This window comes from Arvicanthis niloticus, unplaced genomic scaffold, assembly GCF_011762505.2.
Source record: "Arvicanthis niloticus isolate mArvNil1 unplaced genomic scaffold, mArvNil1.pat.X pat_scaffold_653_arrow_ctg1, whole genome shotgun sequence".
In the NCBI taxonomy this organism is placed as follows: domain Eukaryota; kingdom Metazoa; phylum Chordata; class Mammalia; order Rodentia; family Muridae; genus Arvicanthis; species Arvicanthis niloticus.
Genome location: NW_023046267.1, coordinates 41,235 through 58,021, shown reverse-complemented (window position 1 = coordinate 58,021; position 16,787 = coordinate 41,235). Strand labels below are relative to the sequence as shown.

The window sequence follows — 16,787 nt, the reverse complement described above, 5'->3', positions numbered from 1 at the left end:
GGCTGTGGAAGGGAACAAAGAGAGTGCAGGGACAGGGTCCTGGTGTGCAGGAAAGACTGGCCTTCACAGTTCTTCACATGAGCCCATAGGATCACAGGGAGCCTCAGACACTGGTGTCAAAAAAAAAAAAAAAAAAAAACAAACCCTGAGGGCCCTGGATATCACAGGAGAGACTGAACACACTCTCTGTCACTCAGTCCACTCCAGGCTGCTGTCTTCAGGCTAGAGAATGAGAGTCATGAACCATCACTATGAAGACAACATCCCAACACCCCACCACTCACAGGGGATTCTGGGAGTCCCTGAACCCAATCATGTTCACATTGCCCCTCCCCAAGCAGGCCCCCAGAGTGTCACCTTTACAATCTGGGAGAGACATATCAGAGCTCTGGGAGCTGTCCCTGCCTAGTGTAAAACAGAACATATGTATATGTACATGTATATGTTTGTATTCATATCAAGGTACAAATGAGACCTACAGAAGGTTTCTCTGGAGGAGCTATTATGGATTCCCAGAGCTCCCACCAGTCACAGTGACATAGAAACACACAGATACTCACAGACCAACACAAACAGACACACAGAGACAGACACACAGACAGACAGACAGACAGACAGACAGACACACACACACACACACACACACACACACACACACACACACTGAAGAGGTCACCTCAGGACATTTGGAAAATTCCACCAGGCTGCCTCCTTACCTAGAAGAGAGAGGTCATGAAGCATGCAGGCACCTCTCCCCTCTGGAAGGGAGAGGCTAATTACATTCCTCAGGAAGAGCACAGGAGGGGACTGACCGTTGCCACCCTAGCCCCCTGCAGATAAGAGAAGCCCTTGCTACCTCATTTCCCAAGGACCAATCAGTTTATAGTCATACTCTTCTGCTAATCACGCTGTGCCTAATGGCTGTTCCTCTACTCTACCCCTGAAAACTGTAATAAAAGTGTCCGAACTGGCTGCCCGGAGTCGTCGCCTCTCCTTTGGATGCAGGAAGACCCCAGTGCATTGGAACAATAAACTCCTCTTGCTTTTGCATTGATGTCCATCTCCATGTGATTCACTTGGGGTGGAGGTGGGGTCTCCGGTATCGAAGGCTCATCAGTCTTACATTTGGTGCATTGGGTGGAAATTGACCCCCTGTGGGGACACACCTGAGAGAGGAGAATTGGAGGGCAGGCTGGAGCAGGTACCTCGGGTTTTGTCTGACTCCCTGTGTGTTGTAGTCTCTGTAAGCCTGTCCTGAACTTTCAGTTTGTTTGCAAGCATCTGGGCATCAGACTGGCAGGAAGACATGCCTAACTTCACAACCACGGGGAGCCTGGAGGACGCTCCAGGTCCCCTGTAGAGAGTCAGGAAGACTCCCCTCCATTAGACCCAGCCCTGGCCATAGCCAGCCGGTCACCTGGTTACTGGAAACAGCAAGACAGAATTGACAAGAGCTGAGTCTTGCTATAACCTGGTTTCTGTACCCGTGGAAGGGGCTAACTGTGTGTTGATGTCTTTCTCTGTGTTATTGGACTTGGACTGTCTATGCCAGTGGCAGGGGCAAACTGTTCCTTTGTTGATTGTCTTTCTCCGTGTTTGTGGTGTTGGTTATCTTGTTCTGTGTTCTTGGACTGATGACACTTTTGGACATTGGAAAGACTGAATCTAAGAAGGGCAGGTTAGTTACTGTTTGCTTCCCCAAATGGCCCACCTTCAGAGCAGGGTTGCCACCCGTAGGGACCTTCGACTTGAAGGTGGTCAAAGCAGTAGAGGAAAGAGTCTTCAGGCCAGGATCCCTCAGGCACCCAGACTATGGGCCCTATATAGTTACCTGGAAGAATCTAGTGAAGGAAACCCCTGCCTTCCCAGGAATAAAAGCCTTTCTTTCCCCAAGACCCACCTCACAGGTTCTGGCCTTCAGGAAAAAGGAAGCACAGGATCTGGACCTGAGAAGAAGTTGATCCTCCAAGACCCTTCAACAGCAGACCTGTTGCTCCAAGACCCTCCTCCTGCACATTCCCCTACCCTTGCCTTCATGGCCTTGCCAGTGCCAGCACCGACCCCCGGGGTCCTCAGGCCATATTGGGAACTGGGCCATTGTACCCCCCTTTATTGGAGGGAAGAGTAGGAGGAGACCCCCCAAGTTTCCAGTCCCTCCATGGGGACCCAAAGTCTGAGAGCCACCTCCCCTGATACCACGATGCTCTTTTGCTGAGGGCATGTGGGCCTCTGGATAAGGGCAATCAGGCCATGCAAAAACTAGTCCTTCTCTTCAGCCAACTTGTACAAGTAGAAGGTGTAGAAGGCCCACCCCACCCCCCTTTCCGATAAGGACAAGGGGCTGATTGATCTCTTTGAGACTGTTTATTTACTCATCAGCCCACCTGGGATGATATCCAACAACTTGTGAGAGTGTTCTTCATGACTGAAGAGCGAGAAAGGATAACACAGGAAGCCAGAAAGGATGCGCCCTCAGACATGGGGGGGGGGCCCGCACCATCAATTGACCAGGCAGCCGTCAACAGTGGGTTTCCCCCTCACTAGACCTGACTGGGACTTTAATACAGCAGAAGGTAAGGGGCATCTGAAAGTCTACAGTCAGGCTCCATTGGAAGGTCTCAAGGGGGCTGCACGATGACCCATCAATTTGACCAGGGTACAGGTGGTTAAGCAGTGACCAGACAAGTTGCCCGAAGCCTTTCCAGAGAGACTCATGGAGTCATTCCACCAATATATACACCCTATAACCGCAGCAGCCAGGGGCACAACGCTACTGTGACTGTGGCTTTTATAGACCAGGCTAGTAGAGATATCAGGAAAAAGCTTCAGAGGCCAGAGGGACCACAGGATGAGTTGTTAAGGGATTTAGTGCAGGTTGCTGAGGAAGTCTGCCATAACAGGGAGACAGAGGAGGAGGAGGGGCAGAGAAAGAGAAAGGAAGAAGATGAAAGGGAGATGAAAAAGAAAGGCTGCAGGAAAGGAATTTACAGAGAATTCTTTGGCTACAGTAGTTAGGGAAAGCAGAGAAGAGAGACTCCAATCAAACAGAGACAGAAAACCCCTTGAGAAGGACCAGTGTGCACATTGCAAGGAGAGGGACCATTGTACCTAAGAGTGCCCTAACAAACAGAAGCTGGGGGGTGGGAAATCGCAGGCCTTGGGAAAAACAACCCCAAATGGAGAAGGTATTAGCCTGTGTGAAGACAGTGATTGGGGTAGACGGGGCTCAGACCCTCTCCCTGAGCCCAGGGTAACTCAGAATGTAGGGTAACCCACTCAATCCTTGGTGGACACAGGGGTTCAACACTTGGTCCTCCTCCAAGCAGATGGTCCCATTTCCAAGAAAAAATCTTGTGGCCAAGGAGCCACTGGCACAAAATGTATTCATGGACTACCCAAAGAGCAGTGGACCTAGGGATGGGCCAGCTATCCCATTCATTTATGGTCATTCCAGACTGTCCTTACCCTCTGTTGGGGCCAGACGCTCCAAGTGGGGGCCCAGATACACTTCCTGCCAGACAAGTCACAACTAACTGGCTCAAAGGAGAGCCTGTGGGTAGAAGAAAGACTTCTCCTACTGACACCTGCTGAGAGCTGAGGTTACCTTACAGCTTTACACATAGGAGCAGTTTTCTTCATGAAGGTCAGAGAGGAACAGGTGCTGCGTTGGCGGGCAGCACAAATGTCAAGAGAGAGGACTGCTCACATCAGAGGAAATCTTGGATCTTTAGGATGCCCTGATGAAGCTGGCAACCGTGAGTACTATTCATTGCCCAGGACACCAGAGGGAGGAGACTCAATGGCCTGGGGCAATAACCAGGCAGATCAAGTGGCTGGAGAAGTGGCAATGCAGGAGCCTATCCTGGTTGTGGGCCTGCAAGAGTCACCTGCTGGGGAATGGGACTGGACTAAGGGATGGCCTCACTTCAAATATATGGAAGAAGAAAGAACTCAGATTGCTAGCCACCCTACCAACTATTACCTAGAGAAGGAAGGGCAATGGCACACACAAGAAGGAAACATTCCACTCCACAGAAACAAGCTGAGGACTCACTTGACCAAAGGCATAGATGGACTCACTTAGGGGATGAGAAGCTCATCCAGGCAGTCAAGAAAATTTTTTTGATGTTTGGAGTGCCCAAGGTAATTAGATCAGACAATGGCCCTGCTTTTGTCTCTAAGGTAAGTCGTGGGACTGATTGGAAGCTCCATTGTGCGTACTGTCCCCAGAGATGAGGGCAGGTAGAGAGAAAGAGATCTGAACTAAATTATTCTGGAGACTGGCACTGACTGGGTGGGGCTCTTTCCCCTGACCCTGTAGCAGGCCCAGAACACCCCCTACCATATTAACCTGACACCTTTTGAGATCCTGTTTGGTACCCCAACTCTCTTGGTGTCCACTGCTTGGCCCTCCCTGGAGGTATCCCAACTCACTGATAGGAACATTTTTTTGAGGCTCCAAGCCCTCCAGTCAATACAACATGAGATTTGGCCCAAGCTGTCTGCCTTAAATGCTCCAGAGATGCCAGAGACCCCTCACCGCTTCCAGACTGGTGACTGGGTCTATGTATGTAAGGAGGCATCGGGCACAGTCACTAGAACCCTGGGGGGAGGGACCCTTCCTGGTACTGCTGACCACTCCCACAGTCCTCAAGGTGGATGGTATTGCGGCCTGGGTGCACACTTCCCATGTGAAACCTGCAGACACCCTGCTCCCCAGGGACCCCCGCTGGACAGTACAGAAGATGGACAATCCACTCAAGCTCATGGTCACTGGACCTTGATCATGACTGCCTGGTGGCACCTTTGGATTCTGGTTCCCTCCCCCGTCCTATGTGCCCGGGGCTGTTTTTCTTCCGGAGTGTCGTCATGTCGTCCCTCTCCTTAGGAAGGTGTAGGCTGGGTTCAGAAGGCTTGGAGCTGTCCTGCTACGGGTGATGGTGACCAAGCCTTCATAGGAACCAAAGTGGCAGAAACCCAAGTCCCAGGGACAGTGTCAGCTTCCTGTTCACGTTTTTAGTAGAAATAAGAACATAGTGTAAAAGATTAACAAAGTGGCCTCTGAAACCTGATTGCCTGAGGCCCACTTCCAGCCCCACCTCTTGCTGTGTTTTCGGTGCCAACGCTTCTCACACCTATAAAGTGGAGACGCTGTTAGGACCTTCCTTGTAGGTGGTCGTTAGGATTAGCCAAATGAGTATGTTTGAGGTGCACCTGACACATGGGTAAACACTGTGTAAGCTGACAACTTTAGCCTCTGGAACTCCCTCAGGTAGATCACCTGGGATAGCAGGAGACTGAGGTCCTAAACTCAAAGGCAAGTTTGACTAATCCTAGTTTTTTCTCATTTGAACAACTCTAGCAACTCCATTCTGATATTCATCCTGATATTCTCAGTAGCCCAAAACTGTAGATTTGATGTGCACGAGAATCATTTACCCACTCACTACGGCAACCTCCCAAACGCACCACTGGCACACTTGCAGGATTAGAGATATGCTGTTGTATTTTGTTTCCAACGTCTCTTTTTGTATCCCACATTCATTAACCTGTCCCTCTCCAGGGGGGTGTTTCTGGACTCCAAGAGCCCCTACAACTTGGGGAGCTGGATATCACCTCTGATGAATTCATCTTGGATGAAGTGGATGGTAAGTGGTGACATGGGGTGTGGGCACAGCAGACCCTTTATTCTTTAGGAATATATACATGACCCCAGTAGATGACCCGCTATGTTTTTTTAATGTACCTATAAAGTGTAATCTATGAAATGAGAAGGTTTAACTTCTAATTTAGGCTTAGTAAGACATGAATAGTAAGAATCGAATAGTTATAACAATACACTATAATAAAATTGCTGCATCACTTTTTGCTCTTTGGGACTATTATTATGTAAAAATGAAGCTGTTTGAACGTAAATGTGCAGACAGCTAAGACCCAATAACTGAGAGGCAGGCACTGCACACACCATAGATTAACGGAGCAAAGAATGTTTTCATATCCAAGGCCAGGTGAGAGGTTCTTCAGCTTCTCAGAATGCCACACGTTTTAGATCTTACAAGTCACACTTTGGGAATTCCCACTTAATATTTGTGATCTGTGGTTGATTAGACCATGAGGAGCTGAAACAGCAGAAAGTCCCACTGGGCAAAGCAGCTGTGCCTATAACTGGAGAGGATGGGGCTGGAAGGGAAGGGGAGATGGGTGCGGTGTGCATGTGCCCAGTGTGGGCAGAGGGAGGTGTGGCAGGGGACCCTAAATATAAACTTGTTTCCAGTTCACATCCAGGCAAATCTGGAGGACGAGTTAGTGAAGGAAGCTCTCAGAACGGTGAGGCTCTCCACTGCGCTGATCTCCCCCGCCTTCCCTAACTCTTGTCTTGGTGTCACCTCACCTTGGTGGCTCCCCTCTAGCCAGTCACCAGTCTGTTCTGGTTGTCCTTTCACTGTGGCTTTTTCCCAACTTTGTCATTTCCCCAGGGTGTGGATCTTCGACACTATTCAAAGCAGGTGGAGCAGGAACTGCAGCAGATTGAGCAGAAATCAATCTGGGACTGTATCCTCCAGCAGAGGGAAAGATGGGTGTTACTGACATGGGGTTTTGGGCGTGTGTGATGCAGGTAGCCCCCACAGGGATGGTGTCTCTCTCAGGTTTCTGTCACTTTCGGGAGAACCTGGGGGCAGGTACTGCAGATCTGCAGAGCTCTGTGTTCGGTGAAGCCCTTGACTTTTGTGGGTCAGATATCCAAGAGAGTGAAAACATAGTGTCTCTGCACAATCAGATCACAGCCTGTGACGCTGTCCTGGAGGTAGGTGGCCCTCACCTCTTGCCACAAATCTGAAGTAATTGTCTTCTGCTCTTCCCCCACCCCCAGTATTTTTTTGTCTCCCTTGGACAAATGAAAATCTCCCACCCTCCTGGGTTGCTGGATACTGGGGTTTTCACTCAGAGTCTTGGGTGGCACACTTGTCCCCGTTCTCTGTCAACCAAGAGTCATGCCCACAATGCTTTCTGCTGTCCCCACAGCACATGGAGCAGATGTTGGGAGATTTTCAGAGCGACCTCAGCTCCATCAGCTCTGAGATCCGGACCCTGCAGGAGCAGTCAGGGGCCATGAACATCAGACTTCGTAACCGACAGGCAGTTCGGGAAAAACTTGGGGAACTCATTGATGGGCTGGTGGTCCCCTCTGCTCTTGTCACGTGAATCACTGGTTTGAAGGGTTGTAATGTCCAGAGCAGATAGTTGGGTTGGGTTACCTACGCAGTTAACAACATAGGTCTTCAGGCTGGAGTTGTCAGGTACCGTGTAGAAACCAGGTGTGTCTGCTCATGCCTGTAACCACATGCTTTTAGAAGGGGGATAACATTTGACATGTAAATAAATAAAATAACCAATTTAAAAAATTCCTAACTGGTTGTGGTTTAGCCACCATAGGATAGGACACAGGTTAGGAGTGATCCATGGCCACGTGAGGAGGTGTGGCTCAGAGATGAATCCTTTGTACATATTATGTGGAAGGCATGAGACCACAGAGAGAGGCCGAAATGACACGTGAGGTGTGAGGGGCCTGTTTCAGGGTAGCTGAGTACCTCCCCTCTAGTCTAACACTCCCATCCTCCCCTGCTCCTCAGAGCAACTCTGGAAGCTCCAGTGACAGAGCCCAGGTTCCTGGAGCAGCTACAGGAGCTGGATGCCAAGGCAGCTGCGGTCAGAGAGCAGGAGGCGAGAGGCACCGCTGCCTGTGCAGATGTCAGAGGCGTGCTCGACCGGCTCCAGGTCAAGGTGGGGAGTGGACAGCTTAGAGTCAGCTTCCCAAGGGCTTCACACTGCTTCCTGTAGTGCAGATGGCCCTCCAGCTCCCTGGAAAATCTGAAGAGGCTGGAGACGTGGCTCAGTTGGTAGAGCGCTTGCTTAGCATGCAGGAAGCCCCGGGTTCCGTCCCCAGTGCTGACTATGTTGGCATGACGGCACAAGTGTGTTGTCCTAGAACACAGGAGGTGGAAGAAGAAATGGAGTTTGGGGTCAGCTCCAGATACATGAGACCCTGCCTCAAAAACAAGCAGTGCTTGTTTTGGTATCCTAGATACTAAAATTAGAACAATACAGAGAAGATTAACATGGCCCCAGTGTAAGTAAGGGATGACAGGCAAATTATAAAGCCTTCCATATTTACAAAATGAAACAACCCGGACGAATAAGGCCAAGCGTGGTGGTGCATGATTACACCCCAGCACTCAGGAGGCAGAGGCAGGCAGACCTCTGTGAGTCCCAGGCCAGCAAGGGCTGCACAGAGAGACTGTGTTTCCATAATCAGAACATAACTGAAGGATTCTTTTCCTTTCCTTTATCTTCACCCTGTTCCTGCCGTACAGTAAAAGCCACCCCCTCACCATCTGTCTGTTTTCCACGTCTAGGCAGTGACAAAGATCTGAGAGTTCATTCTCCAGAAGATTTACTCCTTCAAAAAGCTGATGACCAACTATCAGATCCCCCAGACAACCCTGCTGAAGTACAGGTGGCCACCCCAGGATGGGCACAGGGTGTCCTGTGAGCCTCTCAACAGTCCAGTGTGGGCATCCAGGGTGTCTAACTTGCCCTGGTCCTTTCTATCAGCCAAGGAGATCAGGGATGAGTATGTAGAGACACTGAGCAAGATCTACCTGTCATACTACCGCTCTTACAAGGGGCGGCTCATGAAAGTGCATGTGAGCCAGGCTGGAGATGAAGGGAGAGGAGGGGGAGAGGGGAGGGCAGAGCTCCACACCTGGTGGTGGAGAGTGATGGTTCTCTCTGTTATTTTCTTTAGTACAAGGAAGTTGCTGAGAAGTGTAGAAAACATGGGTGTAGAAAACATGGGTGATCTAATGGGTATAGAAAGATATCCTGGAGAGGGGAGCCACACATGCAGGGCTCATGGTGGGGACGTCCAGCCTGTAGGGCTGTGTTTCCCTCTCTTTCTCTCTTTCTCTCTTTCTTCTCTCCTTTCTTTCTTTCTTTCTTTCTTTCTTTCTTTCTTTCTTTCTTTCTTTCTTTCTTTCTTTCTGTAGGGCTGTGTTTCCCTCTCTTTCTCTCTTTCTCTCTTTCTTTCTTTCTTTCTTTCTTTCTTTCTTTCTTTCTGTAGGGCTGTGTTTCTCTCTCTTTCTCTCTTTCTCTCTTTTTTCTCTCCTTTCTTTCTTTCTTTCTTTCTTTGTTTTGTTTTGTTTTGTTTTGTTTTTTGAGACAGGGTTTCTCTGTGTAGCTCTGGCTGTCCTGGAACTCACTCTGTAGACCAGGCTGGCCTCGAACTCAGAAATCTGCCTGTCTCTGCCTCTCAAGTGCTGGGATTAAAGGCGTGCGCCACCACTGCCCAGTTTTTCTTTTCTTTTTAAAGTATACTGTAGCTGTCTTCAGACACACCAGAAGAGGGCATGGAATACCATTACAGATGGCTGTGAGCCACCATGTGGTTGCTGGGATTTGAACTCAGGACCTCTGGAAGAGCAGTCAGTGCTCTTAACCACTGTGCCATCTCTCCAGTCCAGGGCTGTGTTTCTCACCCATTCTGTGGTTCTCGACCTGTGAGGACATGAAAGCAAGAGCTTCCTCTCCAAGAAGCTGACAGTTTTTCACATTTATTTCAGAGGGTTTGTAAAAACTTGACAGCCACTATGGGTGTCAGGAGAAACAAGGCTCTGGTCTGGAAAGGGCTGTCCGGCCATATTTAGCTTCCGGGGACCCTCAGGCCTTGGCTTGTTGGGCCTGGTGCGGTCGGTCTCATTGTTTTCCCTGACTCCGATGCTGCTCACGATTCTTCTCGAAGCCGTCCCTCCGCAGCAGGAACACCATCTTTACCCTGGGCACCCGTGGTGCTGTCATCTCACTGGCCAAGCTCGAGGCCCCCATCCTGGTGCCCCATACTGCCCAGCATGGAGAGCAGAGGGTATGTCGAGGCTACCCCTACATGGCCAAGGATCAGTTCCCTAAGTGTTAGTATGAGGGTCCCTGGCCTGCTGTGATGCAGGAGGTTAGGAGCCATGGACTTAGAGGCTTGCAGAGGCTGGGGGCGTGGCTGTCAGGAGGCAGCAGTTGAAGTGGATGTGGGGGCGGCAGCAGCCAGTGGGCAGGGCTTCTCTTATGACCTGTGCCCCCTCTTCAGTGCCTGTTCAGGGAGCTCCTCCCTGCCTGGAGGTTGGGTGTGTGGTCTTGTGAGCTCTCATTACTAAGCTGTGCTGACTCTCCATATCCACGGGGTCAGTGCGAGACCCACCCGTGTCTCTCTGTCTCGGTAGTATCCGTTTGAAGCACTCTTCCTAAGCCAGCACTATGCCCTCCTCTACAATTCATGCCGTGAATATCTTCATCTGTGAATTTTTCGTTGTGTCTGGCCCGGCTGCACATGACCTGTTCCACGCTGTCATTGGCCACATGCTCTCCATGACGCTGGTGAGGTTCTGACTTCCGTGCCTTTCCACAGGCAGACAGCAACTCCTGGAGAATGAGTGTTCTCTAAGCCCTGGCCCTGGAGCTCCCATCCCAAGTCAGCCCCGGCTTCTGCTGTGGGAACTTACAGAAGTGTGGTTAGTGAGGAAGTCAGGCCGCTCAGGTGCCTGTGGACAGGGAAGGAGCTGGTCTCCCTGTCCAGTGCCTTGTCCCCAAAGAAATGTACATCTGTTTGCCTACAGCCACTCGAACAACAGGCTAACATTCAGTTCTCTACCACAGAAACACCTGGAGTCCTACCTTGCCGACTGCTACGACGCCATTGCTGTTTTCCTCTGGATCCACGTTGTTCTCCGGTTCCGCAACATTGCAGCAAAGAGGGACGTCCCTGCCCTGGACAGGTCACTGAGCTCTGGTCCTTGTGCCTGGAGGCTGTCAGCTTTTTATCTTATGCAAACAACTCTGTCCTGACTCCGGGCTCCTTCTCACCTGATGTCCTTCACCCTTCTTCCCATCTGTGTGTCCCAGGAGCAGCACTGGTGTGTGCACACCTACTCACCTGAAGGGTGCTGTGCTCCCCTGAGCAGCCAGCACCCCTAGCCAGCTGACCTTTGATTCTGATTGAGCCTGCAGGTACTGGGAGCAGGTGCTTGCCTTGCTGTGGCCTCGGTTTGAGCTGATCCTGGAGATGAATGTCCAGAGTGTCCGCAGCACTGACCCCTAGCGCCTTGGAGGACTGGACACTCGGCCCCACTATGTAAGGGCTGGTGAGGGTAACATGGGGGTCTTGTGGTTCCCCTTAGTGGTGGGTTGGGTACTGCTGAAGGAGTCAACTTAGGCAGACAACTCCTGTCCCCAGCAGAGGCAGCTGGGGCTTGTGTCTGCCAGCCAGGCAGGTGTGAGCCTTCCCTTCTTGCTCCAAGATCACGTGTCGCTATGCTGAGTTCTCCTCTGCATTTGTCAGCATCAACCAGACCATCCCCAATGAAAGCACACTGCAGCTGCTGGGTCAGCTACAGGTGGGGCTGGACAGGACAGACTTGCCAGCAGGGGGAGGGGCCCTGTCACCTAGCTTTAACCTGATGCTTTTGTTTGGCTTTTTCAGGTGGAGGTGGAGAATTTTGTCCTCTGAGTGGCTGCAGAGTTCTCTTCCAGGAAGGAGCAGCTTGTGTTTCTGATCAACAACTATGACATGATGCTGGGTGTGCTGATGGTAACGCTGCTCCTCCCACGGGGAGTCCCTACAGCTTGTGAGCTCAGCAGGAGCTCAGTGCTTCACCCCTGGATCCTGGCAGTGTCTGCAGTGTGGAATGAGGGGAAGTGCTGGCGACAGTAAAGGGGGTCCCAAGCTCCTGACTTGTCTTGTCTTCCTCAGGAGCTGGCTGCAGATGACAGCAAAGAGGTGGAGAGTTTCCAGCAGCTTCTCAATGCTCGGACACAGGTAGGGCCTGGGTGTGGTAGGAAGACTGCAATGGTGATGGACTGACCTCCGTGTGCAGTCAGGATAACAACCCACTGTCTCATTGCTAGTCTGTTTCATTTAATTTGTTCACGGTACTAATAGATTAGAAGCAAAATAAAACTATAGCTATGTGGGTGTGTGTGTGGGTGTGTGTGTGCACTATAGGTGTGCATGTGTGTGCATGCACTATAGCCCTGTGTGTATGTGTGTGCATGCACTATAGCCCCATGTGTATGTGTGCATGCACTATAGCCCTGTGTGTATGTGTGTGCATGCACTATAGCCCCGTGTGTATGTGCGTGCATGCACTATAGCCTTGTGTGTATGTGTGTGCATGCACTATAGCCCTGTGTGTATGTGCGTGCATGCACTATAGCCCTGTGTGTATGTGTGTGCATGTACTATAGTCCTGTGTGTATGTGTGTGCATGTACTATAGTCCTGTGTGTATGTGTGTACATGCACTATAGCCCTGTGTGTGTATGTGTGTGCATGTGCACGCCAAAACAAGCACTTCTGCTTTGCAGTGAACTGTTTGTGTGTGTGTGTGTGTGTGTGTGTGTGTGCATGCAAGCTCTCACAGGCACATCTGAAGCACATGGAGGTCAGAGGTCAAAACTTCTAGGAGTGGGCTCCTTTCTTTCTTCTTCCACTGTGTGTCCTGGGGACCAGTGGCAAGCACTGTTCCCTGATGAGCCAGCTTCTTGGTTCCTGGTTCTGGAAGGAAATCCTTGGGGATGTCCCCTGCACCTGTGACATCACCACCTAAGGTGGAAGGCTCACAGAGGCTGCTGTCTGGGTGTCATTAGTCGTCACTGTCCAGAGTATGGGTCCTTTGTTCCCCAGAGTCTGACCCTGCGTGGGCTTGCACTTCTCTCCAGGAGTTCATTGAAGAGTTGCTGTCTCCTCCCTTTGGGGGTCTGGTGGCGTTTGTGAAGGAGGCTGAAGCCTTGATTGAGCGTGGGCAGGCTGAGCGGCTCCAAGGGGAGAAAGGTATGAGGTGTTGTCATGGTGTTGTGAACAGCGGGACTTAGGGACAGCAGGAGTTAGGGACAGCTGAGCTGTGTGGGTCACCGTGTCAGGTGACAGCGCAGCAGGGAAGACTTGGCTGAAAGCCAGGCTTGATGGTGAGCACAGCTGTTCCCTGGGCAGGCCTTGCAGGGCACCAGGCCTAGTTTTTCTGTGCTGGGTGGACGGTCACCAGCCCTGGTTGCTCTCTGACACGCCCTTTCCTCTGCCATCAGCCCGAGTCACTCAGCTGATCTGTGGCTTTGGTAGTTCCTGGAAGGCATCTGTGGAGTCCCTGAGTCAGGATGTAATGAGGAGTTTTACCAACTTCTGAAATGGAACCAGCATCATCCAGGTGACTGGCCACTCCCAGCCCTTTGCCTGTGTCTTGTAGGAAGCCGTGGTCAGTGGTTATACATTCGCCATTCCAAGATGGCGCTGGCATTGTGTCTTCCCACTAGTAAACAATTAACTGCGCAGCTGCAAAGGCAGAAAGCCCGCCAAAGTCACTGGCCAATCCCGAGGCATAATATTGGGTGATGAGTGAACAGCCAATCAGAAGTGAACACGTCATTCTAGGGTGTATTTAAGCGGTGCCTCTTCCTGTGTTTGGCCCTTCCGCGTCTTTTCATGTCTGTGATACAGAGTAAAGCCTCGCTGTGGTGATACCCGAATTCTGCCTCTCGTGTTTCTCTTCCACGGGCGTAAGGGGACACGGGAGGTGCGCGGAACAGTGTCCCATGGTTGTCTGTTTCCTTGCTCTTTCCTCTGGGTTCTGCATCACACAACCTCAAGGCCAACAAGCACTGTGCCTGAGACTCTGGTGAAGCTCTGACAGGTCCTGTCACCATGAGTCTGACCCCGAGTCCCCTCTGTGCAGGGGGCACTAACCCAGCTGATCCAGCTGTACCACCGCTTCCACCGGGTGCTGTCCCAGCCCCAGCTCTGCGCGCTCCCTGCCAGGGCCGAGCTCATCAACATCCATCACCTCATGGTGGAGCTGAAGAAACACAAGCCCAACTTCTGACTCAGACCCACAAGGTCCTAAGCTCCCATGGACCTTGTAGGTCACACACTGTCACCTGGGACCCCCTTTCCTGTTCCTGTTGTCTCCAAGGCTTCCACACACCTCACTCCCTCACTCAGCCTCCATTGCCAGGCCTCTGCCTCAACAGAGTGTGCCCAAGGCCACTCCCTGGGCTTCTGAGGTGACCTTCATTTCCCAGTCAGCTCCTCTGTGTTCATTCACAGCCTGTGAGCTCCCACCGCCCCAGTCTCTGACTGACCTCAGCTCTTAGGGCAGAGCGGTGCAGCCCACCCTGTAGCTGATCTGTGGGCTCCGCTGGAACAGTGACATCACCTCCTGGCGGGGCTCACTCTGTCTGTGGCAATAATAAGTACTTACTGTGCTGGGACTGTGTCCTCTCCTTTGTCTCTGGGCCTTTGAATTCTCCAGCATTTCTTTATTGTAGACCTGGTCAGTTCCTGGTGGGCATCAGGAAGAGGGTGTGGTAGTAGCCCGAGGTCTGTTGCTGCTTCTGGCCCAGGGGTTGCATAGTTGCTCAGGAGGAAACTGTTTGTAGCTCTCCAGGAGGGTGGCACATGCCACAAGTCCTGGGAACATGGTAGCTTTGTGCATTGTCCCGAGGGCTACCATAGGAAAAATCCACACAGATTCTGAGATTGTCAGCCTCTAAGTGGCTGTCACAGCTCCTTTGAGGGTAGAAGGCCTGTAACACCTGTACCTATGCATTGAGGCAGGAGTGGACCTGGCTCCAAAACAGATCTTGTCATTTACATGTGACTCAGACCCTTCCTGCTGCCCACTGCCCATCTCTGTACGAGTTTGCAGACTCCAGAGCAGTGGTTCTCAACCTTCCTAATACTGTGACCCTTCAATACAGTACCTCGTGGTGACCCCAGCCATAAAGTTATTTTCATTGTTACTTTATACTATAATTTTGCTCCTGTTAAGAAGAGTAATATAAATATCTGTGTGTTCTGGTGGCCTTAAACAACCCCTGTGAAAGGGTTCCTTAACCCCCAAAGGGGTCATGACCCACAGGTTCTAGAGTGAAGGACCATCCTTGACCACATTGTTTGGTTTTTAAGACAGGGTTTCTCTGTGTAGCTCTGGCTTTCCTGGTCCTGGAACTCACTCTGTAGACCAGGCTAGTCCCAAGCTTAGAGATCCACCTGCCTCTGCCTCCCAAGTGTTGGGACTAAAGGTGTGTGTCATCATAGCCTGATAACCTTGACCAGGTCTTAAACAAAAGCTAGGCTGGTTTGTAGACCTGTAATCCTGGGTGATTGGAAAGGCTGCTTCAGTTACAGAATAAGTTCAAGGGCAGCCTGGACCATGTCTTAAAAGTAAAGGCTGGGATACAGCTCAGTGGCAGGAAGCTGTCCCCAGGTCCCATCTACAACGTGAGGGGAAATTTCAGGTGAAAGACGCTGTCAAGGAAAAATGAAGTAATTTGAGGTTGTTTCCTTTACCCCATTCACTTCCCAGGGCCTTGGCTGTACTAGGCTGGGGCCTAAGCTCACCCCGACCCAGCCCTGGGGATCCATGCTCCTTTCTCACTTGTTACAACTGTCTCACCTACTCCACCACCCCCTTCTAGGTGTCAGTCCTGGGGATCAAGGTCTTTAGTCCTGGGTGTTCTGGAACTTGCTATGTGGTTGAAGAATGCAGAGATTCACCCTCCTGAGGGCTGGGATTAAAGGTATTCCCAAAGAAACCCGGGAGCCTTTCTTTTTTTAGATGGGCCTTATTAAACTCAGCTGGTGTGTATTTAAGACACGGTCTACAGGTAGGAAGCTCTGGGATAAATCCCAGGCAACAGCAACCACAAAAGAAAAACTAATGCTCTGATGTGGGGGCTGTGCAGAGGATACCTGGTTCCTCAGTGTGGCCCTTCTTCAGTGTGACCTGGACAGCTTCGGGGCTGGAGAAGTCGACTCGAAGAAGTCCAGTTAGTTCCTGGACTCTTTAGTCTGCAGTCTGGAGGGACATTTGACATAACCTAGTCTGTCCCCAGGACCCTTGGGAGCTGCATTGCCGCTCACGGCCGTCAGGGGGCGGCAGGACACAGGAGTAGGAGCCGGTCCAGGTCCTGATCACGTAAGCAGCTGTGAGCTTTGAATGCTCAGGAAGGCAGGGAGTTGTCATCGCCTCTGCCTCTGCCTCTTAATACTGAAGCAGCCAGAGATTTTCCCTTCAGCCCCAAACCTTCTGATTTGCGGTTTTCACGGGTCCTTATGATCTTCGGTCTGAAACACAACTTCTGAGTGAGATTACACCTCCGGCTCCTCCCCCAGATTGTTACTCAGCCACACACACACGCACACGCACACACAAAACGTGTGATACGGGCACTTGGCATTCTGAGATGAGGCAGGAGGATCAAGAATTCAAGATTCAAGGTCGGGACTGGAGAGATGACTCTGAGCTTGAGAGCATTAACTGCTCTTCCACAGGTCCCGAGTTGAATTCTCAGAAATCACGTGGTTGCTCACAACCTGCTAAGGGATATCTGGCGCCCTCTTCTGGCGAACAGGCACATTTGCAGGCAGAACATTAGCTAATAAATAACTGTTAGCATTACCTAAAAAAATCTTTTTAAGGAAAAAAAAAAAAAAAGGATTCAGTGTCAACCTGAACTACAAGAAGCCACAACAACACAAACAGCATAAATGAACGAACACACAGGCTTCATAGACCAGCAGCATCAGGGGCCACTGTAGGTGGAGTTGTGTAGATTTCTCCCTTCCCTTGCTGAATCCCTAAGACCAGTGTGTGCATCTAGTGCAGGGGACCCTAGAGTCCTGCACTAGGGTTTGGAGGTGTTCCTACGTGGTGTAGTGACCCCCAATACTGTTCTGAGATCTTCACAGAA

General features: G+C 51.0%; 1 non-coding gene and 1 pseudogene across 2 annotated transcripts; both read left to right on the top strand.

Moving 5' to 3' along the window:
- Positions 1-5,560: 5,560 nt before the first annotated feature.
- On the top strand, positions 5,561-14,227 carry LOC117702286 (vacuolar protein sorting-associated protein 52 homolog; annotated as a pseudogene). The gene is made up of 14 exons (XR_013070368.1): positions 5,561-5,648; positions 6,275-6,327; positions 6,477-6,552; positions 6,738-6,805; positions 7,024-7,199; positions 7,632-7,782; positions 8,448-8,547; positions 8,614-8,705; positions 11,343-11,438; positions 11,525-11,632; positions 11,795-11,860; positions 12,762-12,873; positions 13,125-13,243; positions 13,769-14,227. The product of XR_013070368.1 is annotated as a vacuolar protein sorting-associated protein 52 homolog (transcript).
- On the top strand, positions 8,067-8,173 carry LOC117702289 (U6 spliceosomal RNA). Its single transcript, XR_004605995.1, has one exon. It is a non-coding gene; the product is annotated as a U6 spliceosomal RNA (small nuclear RNA).
- Positions 14,228-16,787: the final 2,560 nt, after the last annotated feature.